Below are 9,592 nucleotides of genomic sequence, written 5' to 3'. Positions count from 1 at the left end.
CCACCCACTCCCTCTTCTTGGCCCTGACATTCCCCTGTACTGGGGCATATAAAGTTTGCAATATACCAAGGGACCTCTCTTCCCAATGATGGCCGACTAGGCCATCTTCTGATACATATGCAGCTAGAGATACGAGCTCTAGGGGCACTGGTTAGTTCGTATTGTTGTTCCACCTATAGGGTTGCAGACTCCTTCAGCTCCTTGGGTGCTTTCTCTAGCTTCTCCATTGGGGGCTCTGTGTTCCATCTTTTAAAAGACTGTGAGCATCCACTTCTGTATTTGCCAGGCACTGGCATAGCCTCATACAAGACAACTATAACAGGGTCCCTTCAGCAAAATCTTTCTGGCATATACAATAGTGTCTGGGTTTGGTGGCTGAGTGTGGGATGGATCCCCGGGTGGGGTAGTCTCTAGATAGTCCATCCTTTCGTCTTAGCTCAAAAATATGGAACGCTTCACGAATTTGCGTGTCATCCTTGCGCAGGGGCCATGCTAATCTTCTCTGTATCGTTCCAATTTTAGTATATGTGCTGCCGAAGCGAGCATGGAATGTGTTCTTCTAATTTAGTAAAAATTTTGGTCAATTTTCTCAGCTCTCTGTACGAATTAATCTTTTCAGTGCCTCTGAGATGTGTAGGTTTGGGTCCTCAAATGGAAACAGCAGTACCCAATTAAGAACACCTAGGCCCGAACTCAAAGGACTGCTTTTGTTGGGGTTGGTCAGAAACATCTGGAAACATCTGGCCTGGGTCAAGATCATTGACAGGTACAGAGATAACAGCTGGTCGTTTTGTGGCCAGTTGTGTTTAAAGTATTCTGCCCAGCCATCCCATGTTGATTTGTTACATTTAGATCGTCTGATGTATGTTCCAGAAATGTGACCATGGCATCTGTTGATCTAATCGTGGCAATAAAAGTAGAGTGTGACCCAAACCCAATGAAAGTCAACAGCAAAATTTGCTCTTACTCTATCAAGTCAGAATGTTGGTATGAAAATTCATTCTTATTTTGGCACCTCCTTTTTTTTAAAGTCAAGAAAAGGAGAGAATTTTGAAACTCCCTGTGTATCGGGGGAAGGGGGAAGGAGAGTGTGCCGCTGATCTAAAGTTTAAAGGAGGACTGGTGAGATGGCCCAGCTGGAAGAGCTCTGACTGCTCTTCCGAAGGCCCTGAATTCAAATCCCAGCAACCACATGGTGGCTCACAACCACCGTTAGTGAGATCTGACGCCCTCTTCTGGTGCGTCTGAAGACATCTACAGTGAACTTATTTATAATAATAAATCAATCTTTGGACTGGAGCAAGCAGAGGTCCTAAATTCAATCCCCAACAACCACATGAAGGCTCACATCTGTACAACTACAGTGTACTCATATACATAAATAAATAAATCTTAAAAAAAAAAGTTTAAAGGATGTGTAAATTTCCTAGGAAGAATGGGGTTAGTAACAATTATAGGCTTGATGGTTTCTGGGATCGTCTAAGGGCTAAACTACTAGGCATTTCTGTGGGAGGATTTCTAGGTTGGGTTAAAGGAGATGTGAAGACTCACCTTACAGGCAGGCAGCACTGTTCCATGGGCTGGGTCCCAGGCTGAGCAAAAAGGAGGAGGCAGGAAGCTGAGTGTCAGCATTGGTCTCTCTGTGTTCAGTGTGACCGGCTACCTCACTGTCCTGCCCGGCTTTCCTCTCCATGAGGGACTGCACCCCCAAACCGCAAACCAATACAAGTCCTACCGTACATAGACGGCCTCGTTAGCAATACCCAAGGAAGCATCGGGGAAAGCAGAGGGTCATCAGGTCATCGTAAGAATTCAGAAGGAGGAAAACTGCAGGGGCTCAGAGAGCAGCAAAAGGAGAAGCATCCTCAGGTGGGTGAAAGCTGGCAGGCAGACATTCTCAGCGAAAGACTTGATGGGGAAGGGGAAAGAAGACAGCCCTCAAAAAAAGCAAGCCCAGAAGTTTACTTAAAGCCAAGCTGGGGGGACTCCAAAGTCCCTCAGTTCTGTTTTCTTCCTAGAGAACTGGAGGCACAGAAGAAATATAACTCAGTCACCTTTCCATCTCCAGGCTCCCCAAGGAGAAAGTCCTTGGAAATCCAACTTCTCACTGAAGGCCATTCCTCCCCACGACCCCCAAGCATCCTGGTGTCAGGCTATTTATTGCTAGAGTTCAGTTTTACATTAGTTACACCCTTACATGCCCACAGACACACACTTTTATTCCCTGAACATTAATGACTATAACTCTTGTTATTTCTTCAATAAGCCAGAAAACTATTCACAAATACAGAAAGAAGAAAGAAAGAAAGAGAGAGAAAGAGAGAAAGAGAGAAAGAGAGAGGGGGAGAGAGAAAGAGAGAAAGAGAGAGAGAATAATTCAAAATCTAGTCTGGTTCCTGTACATTTTCCTAGGCCTTTTTTCTTAAAGCAGATCCCATACTGAATTCCATGTAAACTGTGAATGCCCTTATGCTCTTCATATATAGAGAATAACTTTCTAACCTGGGGCCTAGTAGGTTTCTACACAGCCTATTGCTAGGATCAGGTCCTTCATGAATATCTGTTGAAAAGGCTAATGAGCAGTAATCAAAACCAGAGTTATTGCAACCACCGCTCTAGTGAGGATGTGCCCCAACATCAGACAAGCTTGCTTTTATTTTATTGTATGACTACACTGCAGCTTCAGACACACACTAGAACAGGGCATTGGAACCCATCACAGATGGTCATGAGCCACCACGTGGTTGCTGGGAATTGAACTCAGGACCTCTGGAAGAGTGGTCAGTGCTCTTAACCGCTGAGCCGCCTCTCCAGCCCTGGACAAGCTTTTGTAACTTGAGAAAATGGTCTTTTTCTTTTCAGTAGTTTTAAAGGATAGGTTTAATACCTATTAGCATGATATTAAACAGGATATAAGGTAGTGATCCAAAAGTTGAAAGCACTGTACAAGGGTTATTACAAGAGCAATACATACACGTAAGAGGCAGAGGCAGAGGCAGATGGATTTCTGTGAGTTGGAGGTCTACATACTGGGCTTCAGGACAGCCAGAGCTACATAGTGAGACCCTGTCTCAGAAATACGTAAATAAGCCAAAATAATTTAAACAAGAGTAATTTCTGTGGTTTATCAGGCCAGCCTGGTTCCAAAGAAGATTCAAAGTCATGCACTTTGGAATTCGATCTTCGAGCTGATAATATCCTAGAGACTGCAGGCAGCTTCCACAAACATTTAGCTTCCCTGTGTGAGCTGAGAGAAGAGGGTTGTGAGGAAATCAACTCCCTTATCTGATATATCCATAATTGGCCATCTCTGTTTCTTCTAGAGCCAGGGAGAACTTTAATTATCTAAATGTGTGCGTGTTTGTAGATAGTCGGTTAAAAAAACAAAACTTCGGGGGCTGGTGAGATGGCTCAGTGGTTAAGAGTGCCGCCTGTTCTTCCGAGGGTCCCGAGTTCAAATCCCAGCAACCACCTGGTGGCTCACAACCATCCGTAACAAAATCTGATGCCCTCTTCTGGAGTATCTGAGGACAGCTACAGTATACTTACATATAATAAATAAATAAATCTTAAAAAAAAAACAAAACTTCAAAAGTTAAGCAAATACTTAGTATAATTTTCTAAGTCTATAGTATTTCAAAGTAAGTAGCTTAAAAATAAACTGCATGGTCACTCTAGTAAAAAAAAATTAAAGTATGATTTATTTATTTATTTATTTATTTATTTATTTATTTATTTTGGTGTTACTGATTAAACCAACATAATCAACAACCCATCTGGCCTTCTCCATGTTAGGCCAAAGCTCTGCCCCAGGTAGATTCTCGGCCCTTAAACACTATGTATGGATTTTTGTTTATTTGCTTTTTGTTTTGTTGTAGTTAAATCCTATGTTTTTGGGATTTTTTTGAGACAGGATCTCAGTCTGCAGCTCAAGCTGACCTCCAACACGAGATTCTCCTGCCTCAGCCTCCCAAGTGCTGCATCGCAGGCTGATGCTGTAGTGTAAAAGTGTGGGTTGTTTTTTATTTTTATTTTTTTTTTTTGGTTTTTCGAGACAGGGTTTCTCCGTATAGCCCTGGCTGTCCTGGAACTCACTTTGTAGACCAGGCTGGCCTCGAACTCAGAGATCCACCTGCCTCTGCCTCCCGAGTGCTGGGATTAAAGGCGTGCGCCACCACGCCCGGCTTGGTTGTTTTTTAAAAAGAAAAAAAATTACTACATTGACCATAAACAATGTCGGTAGCTAAACCTTACTAGAGACACTGTCTTTGTTTGCTTAGGCGCTATAAGGAAAGGCCTTCAGCTCAATAAGTAATAGAAACCAGAAACAGGTTTCCTACAGTTCTAGACTCGGGTCAGCAGCAGACTCAGTGTGAGCTGTGTTCCTGCCCCGTTTCAAAGGTGCCGCCTTCCTGCCAAGTGCTTTTATTGCATTTCTCTCTTGCATCTTAATTTTTTGGGGGAGAGAAAATTATGTATATACATTGTACAAAGTGATAGGTTTTGTTATGGCATTGCTATCGACGGAGAGCATCTACTTTGCTCAAATCCCCCCTCATTAACACGTTACCCTGTCCCTGGTTTCCAGCTTCCCCCCTAAGAGCCCCGCTTGTGGTTTCATGATTTATATGTGTGTTATGTATTTTTATTAATATATAATTTTACAATCTAGACTTGACATGTGAGCAAAAACATGTGAAACTTGTCTCTCTCAGTCTGGCTTATTTTGCTTGACATGATGATCTCCAGGTTCCCTCACATGTCTTTGCAAATGACAGTCATTTTGTTCTTTATTACTCCATGGTGTGCACCCATCCTCTGTGTGTGTGTGTGTGTGTGTTTTCATATGTTCACGGGCCTCTAACCTGGCCACTGTGAATAGTGCCACACACCTTTTCCCTCTTATGACATCAACAAGCTCCAGCCATGAGTTAGCTCCACTCACGACCAGGCCACCTCCTAATGGCCCCCACCTTTTAATACTAGCACACATCGCATTAACTGTATCATGTTTTTACAATTACTATCTCTTCCCTCAAAATGATAACCAAGACCGCTTTGTCTTTAAAACGTCCTTTTCAAAAGTCATATGTGGAGAACTTAGTTCTAAGTGTGGCTGTCTTGGGAGGTGGGGCCCTTAGAGAGCAATTTACGTTGGGAGGGCTCCATCATCGTATGTTGGTAAATACCTTTCTAAAAGATCTAGGAGTGGGGGCTCATTTCTTTCTGGCCTCTGGTGGTTAAAAAAAAAAAAATGCGGTAGGGAAACCCTCACCAGAGCTTCTGGGACTGTGGGAAAGTGCATTATTTCTGGGGTTCACACTTGGGTCTTGGTTTTGAGACATGGTCTTGCCAGGTTGCCCAGGCTGGCCCCACACTCAAGGTGTTGCAGCCTCTGCTTCCTTTGCTGGGTAGGTATACACACACAGCTGGTTCCTGGTCTTTCTAACTCACCCAGTCTTAAAGCTGTACGCAACTAAGAAAGGGAGGTAGGAAGTGCTGTCATTTTATAGATGAGGATAGTAAGATTTTGCAGGGTTAAGTAGTTCTCCACAGGCTAGACAGCAAGAGACAGAGCCATCAGGGGCACACTGATGGAGAACAGCAGCTGAAAGCAGCCAGCGTAAAAAGATCACTCTGACCTTTGTGCTGTTGCTTAAAAGCAGAAGCTAAGAGTCAAACTGGCACATATGACATGCATGTCCTTTCGAAAAATGCGAAGCCTGGACAGACCTTACTAGAATAGCTCTGACCGTAATAGCTTCATCCGTAATTTAGCTGGTTCTTTGTAACATACTGTCCCTCATCCAATTTAGTCATCACCTGTAACTGTTCCTCCACATCTCATTTCCTTGTCAGGGCTCCCAGTTCTTGGAAATCTCGAGTTAAATGAACCTAAGCCTTTTCTCTTATGGCATACTCTCCTGTCAGTTTGACTTGCTGGCCCAGCAGAACTCTAGATTGCAGATGTGCAGTTTTCTGTGTGGAGAGTAATCAGCGATAAGCCAACCAGTCTATTGTAACTACCTTTCCTTTCCTTGAACACATTTTGTTAATCCTAGAGTTCATAGTTGTTTGGTTGTTTGGTTGATTGGCTTTGGTTTTGGCTTTTGAGACAGGATTTCTCTGTGAAACCCTGGCTGTCCTGGAACTCTCCTCTGCAGACCAGGCTGGCCTCGAACTCAGAGCTCCTGCTTCTGCCCCCTGAGTGCTGGGATTAAAGGCGTGTGCCACTACACCCAGCTCATAATTGCTTTTAATCATAACTGTGGCTGTCACAGCAAGTCTTTTCACACTATCAAGCAGTGTAGCTGGAGGTTAGGGATAGAGAAAGTGACGTCAGATTACAGACATACAGGGGATGGAGGATTCTGCTCTGCCCTCATGAATATTAGTGTTCAGGACTCAGAACTCAAGTAACCTGCAAACACGGGGCTTCCAGCCTAACCAAGATGGAAGCTTTAGGTCCAAGGAGAGCTGTTGCCTTGAAGGAATAGGCAGAAAGTGATAGAAGAGGACAGCCAGCGCCCTCTTCTGGCTTCTGCACATGTGCACATGGGGGCATACCTGCATACAAACCTGCACAGATACACAAACAAGCTTTAGACGGAGGTTGATGTTTAAAAGAAGACAGACGCCGGGCGTGGTGGCGCACGCCTTTAATCCCAGTACTTGGGAGGCAGAGGCAGGCGGATTTCTGAGTTCGAGGCCAGCCTGGTCTACAGAGTGAGTTCCAGGACAGCCAGGGCTACACAGAGAAACCCTGTCTCGAAAAACAAAACAAAACAAAAAGACAGACAGTGGGAGAACTGGAAATCTGTTCCAACCAGGGCTACATACAACAAAACAAGAAGAGCCTCCGAGATCTGGAAACTACAGATGCTGTGTAGATGACTTATAAAAAATCAAAAATTCTCTTGTAATGGGGGGGAGGGTATGGGGGACTTTTGGGATAGCATTGGAAATGTAAATGAGGAAAATACCTAATAAAAATTTTTTTTTAAAATTCTCTTGTATATCTGTCTTTCCCCCAGCATAGTAGGCCTCTCCTACTTTTCAGAAAACTTTTACATATTTTACTACATTTGTGTGTGGAGTTTGAATGAGGGCTATGCCCTTGTGGATGCACCTCATATCATGTGTGGAGGTCAAAGGGCAATTTACTTCAAATGGACTTCACGTCTCCCTTCCATCAGGTAGGTCCCAGGGCTAGGATCCAAGTCCTCAGACCTAGTGGCCTTTAGTCCACTGAGCTGCTGTGTTGGACCCCTTTTTCTTTCTCAATAAATTGCCTATATTTTTATCAGTATCCATGTGTCCCTGGTCCAGTTATTGTTCTGGGACACAAGAACCTGAAACCGTCTAGCTCTTCTCCACTCCTATAAGCTCATCCACTCCTGTAAGTGGATCTCTGTAAAGAAACATAATGTCAAGGGGCTCAAACCCACTGGAAAGCTGACATGCTGGGTTTCCTCTGGACTCTCTCGTGCTTTCCTTCCTTTATTCCATCCTCCTGTCTCAGTCTTTGAAAGTCTTCCTCTTTCTTGGACACTCCCATGTTTTAGTAGTGACATCACCTAACGGTTGCTATTGCGTGACAAAGCTTTTCCAGGGGAGACCCAACACACACACATCTATTCACTCCAGATAGGGAATCTTCATTAGACCAAAGTACAGATATCACCAGAGTCCAACCTGGTGAACCAGTGAGTTTTATTGAGGCTCCAGGACACAAGCCAGAGTCATCAGAGAGGATGGAGCCTCAATTGAGAAATTGCCTCCACAAGATCCGGCTGTATGCAAGCCTGTGGGGTGATTTCTTGATTAGTGATTGCTGGCGAGGGCTTAACTCATTGTGGTCTGGTGGTCCTGGACTCTATAAGAAAACCTGGCAATCAGCCAGTCATGCCATGCCATCACACACACACACTGCTGGGGGACCATGTTGGTGTCTGGGGCAGAGGTTACCAGCAATAGCCACACAGAAGCCTGTGGGCTGTGCTGCATCCTGAGGCCGTGTTGGTGTCAGTGGGCCATGCTGCCTCCATGGGCCATACTGATGTGAATGACCTGCCCCTGCCACTGAGACCATGGTGACATTCAGACCCACGCTGTTGCCAAGAGCCCTGTCTGGGACTGGAGTTTTTCTGCAGCTGGGGTCTGTGCTGATGTTGATGGCCTCTGTTACCATTGAAGGCCATGTGGATGCCTGTGGTCTGTGCTGCTGCCTGAAGCCATGCTGTCAGTGGGCCATACTGCCACCAGGGGCCTTGTTGATGTGAGTGGCCTGCTATACTGCCTGAGGTCATGTTGATGTCCATGGTCCGGGCAGCCTCTGAGGACCTTGTCTGGGTCTGTGGTCCTACTGCATCAGGGAGCTGTGTCCATGAATAGTGTTGGCTCCAGAAACCCTGTGAAGATCCATGGCCCATGCTCCTGCTGGCTGTGAAGAGCAAGGAGGCTATTTTGCTGTGTCATCCATGGCTGAAGATGCACAGTGGAGAGGAAGGGACAGGGAAGGCTTCCGTGACAACCCCTACCACCAATAGCCCATCCCCTAAAAAGTAACTGCCTAGACAGAAAACTACCAAAGAGAACTCTTTAAAAAAAAAAAAAAAAAAAAAATATATATATATATATATATATATATAATGTATATCTGACACTGTATCTGTCTTCAAACACATCAGAAGTGGGCATCAGATCCCTTTACAGATGGTTGTGAGCCACCATGTGGTTTCTGGGAATTCAACTCAGAACCTCTGAAAGAATAGTCAGTGCTCTTAACCGCTGAGCCATCTCTCCAGGTGCCAAACAGAACTCTTAAAAAAAGTCCGATGGGGACGCTGAGTTAACTCCACAGCCAATGGCTTCTGGCAGAGGTGTGGGAGGTGAAGGACTCAGTTCTATTTAAGGGGCAGGCCACTGAGAGTTTAGCCATGCTCCAGTGAGTATATAGATAGCACAAATTTGACTTTTTTTTTAATTCTTGTTTTTATTTTTACTTTCGGGGGGTGGGGGGTAGATACGATACGGCAGCGCCGAAGGAGCCTCCGTTGGCCCCGGATAGCCGGGTCCCCGTCCGTCCCCGCTCGGCGGGGTCCCCGCGTCCTCCCCGCAGCGGCGCGGGGTCTCCCCCCGCCGGGCGTCGGGACCGGGATCCGGTGCGGAGAGCCGTTGTCTTGGGAAACGGGGTGCGGCCGGAAAGGGGGCCGCCCTCTCGCCCGTCACGTTGAACGCACGTTCGTGTGGAACCTGGCGCTAAACCATTCGTAGACGACCTGCTTCTGGGTCGGGGTTTTGTATGTAGCAGAGCAGCTCCCTCGCTGCCATCTATTGAAAGTCAGCCCGAAATGGGGTGGGGAGCAAGCCTGCCGGTCCAGCCATGATGATAAGCCTGTAAGCAGCACCCCTCCATGGCCCTCACATCAGCTCCTGCCTCCAGGTTCCTGCCCTGTTTGAGTTCCAGTCCTGACTTCCTTTGGTGATGAACAGCAATATGGAAATGTAAGCCAAATAAACCCTTCCCTCCGCAAGTGGCTTTGGTCACAGTGTTTTATTTCAACAATAGCCATCCTAACTAAGAGAATGA

The 9,592-nt window shown here is 45.7% G+C and overlaps 1 non-coding gene across 1 annotated transcript; it reads right to left on the bottom strand.

Moving 5' to 3' along the window:
* Positions 1-439: 439 nt before the first annotated feature.
* Gm24182 lies at positions 440-546 on the bottom strand. The gene has a single exon (XR_003949344.1). It is a non-coding gene; the product is annotated as a U6 spliceosomal RNA (small nuclear RNA).
* Positions 547-9,592: the final 9,046 nt, after the last annotated feature.

The sequence above is a fragment of the Mus musculus genome, chromosome 1 (genome assembly GCF_000001635.26).
Source record: "Mus musculus strain C57BL/6J chromosome 1, GRCm38.p6 C57BL/6J".
Classification (NCBI taxonomy): domain Eukaryota; kingdom Metazoa; phylum Chordata; class Mammalia; order Rodentia; family Muridae; genus Mus; species Mus musculus.
Note: the sequence above shows the minus strand (reverse complement) of the source record. Positions and strands in the feature narration are given on the sequence as shown.